The sequence below is a fragment of the Phoenix dactylifera genome, chromosome 3 (genome assembly GCF_051530095.1).
Source record: "Phoenix dactylifera cultivar Ajwa chromosome 3, Ajwa_hap1_PhDact_Kaust_v1.1, whole genome shotgun sequence".
Taxonomy (NCBI): Eukaryota; Viridiplantae; Streptophyta; class Magnoliopsida; order Arecales; family Arecaceae; genus Phoenix; species Phoenix dactylifera.
The window spans coordinates 29911859-29912788 of NC_143192.1; the positions used below are offsets into that span (position 1 = coordinate 29911859).

The 930-nt window shown below is 37.7% G+C and overlaps 1 pseudogene; it reads right to left on the reverse strand.

Moving 5' to 3' along the window:
* Positions 1–381: 381 nt before the first annotated feature.
* LOC149768026 (small nucleolar RNA R71) lies at positions 382–479 on the reverse strand (annotated as a pseudogene).
* Between the last annotated feature and the right edge of the window lie 451 nt (positions 480–930).

Below are 930 nucleotides of genomic sequence, written 5' to 3' on the forward strand. Positions count from 1 at the left end.
GAAGGTAGACCCCCAGTTATGACACTTCGACAATACTTACATCCCACTAGGACTAGTCAACCTTCATGCATGATTATTCCTGAAAATGTAGGACACTTTGAAATCAAACCAGGAGTAATTCAATTGCTGCCCAAGTATCATGGGATGGAATCCGAGAACCCTTATCTTCATCTTAAGGATTTTGAGAAAATTAGTATCACATTTAGAGTGCCAAATGTATCGGAAGATGTCCTTAAATTGACCTTGTTCCCTTTTTCCTTAAAGGATAAAGCCAAAACATGGCTGAACTCCTTGAGACCAAGATCGCTAGGAACATGGCATGATATGCAAAGAGAATTCTTGAAAAAATTCTTTCCCACACAAAGGACTAACTTTTTGAAAAGGCACATTAGTAATTTCCAACAAAAAAACCATGAAACATTTTATGAATGCTGGGAGAGATTTAAAGATTTGCTTCTCTCTTGTCCTCATCATGGGTTTGAAATATGGAGAACCATTAGTTTCTTTTACGAAGGGTTGTCTCCACAGTTGAAACAATTTATAGAGACTATGTGCAATGGTCTATTTCTGGAAAAGCAACCCGATGAGGCATGGGACTATCTAGACTCTCTCGCAGAGACCGCACAATTATGGGATACAGGGGATAGAGTGAATAAACCTTTGCCTAAGCCTACTAGCATTCCACACGGGGGCCTTTACAACCTTAATACTTGATCGGTTCTTTTCAATTTCAAAAATAAACCACGCAATAGCACGTATCCTGTAGGATAGTGATTACGGGTGTCGGTCCACAGGGATTGAAGAATAAGTTATTTTTCTTTTTAAAAATAAATCAAAAAGAAGGATTTGCTAACTTGATTTAACTAAATTAAACTATGAGTACGGATTGGAATTTATCAGAGTAAATAGATCTAGGGTTTGGAATCCACC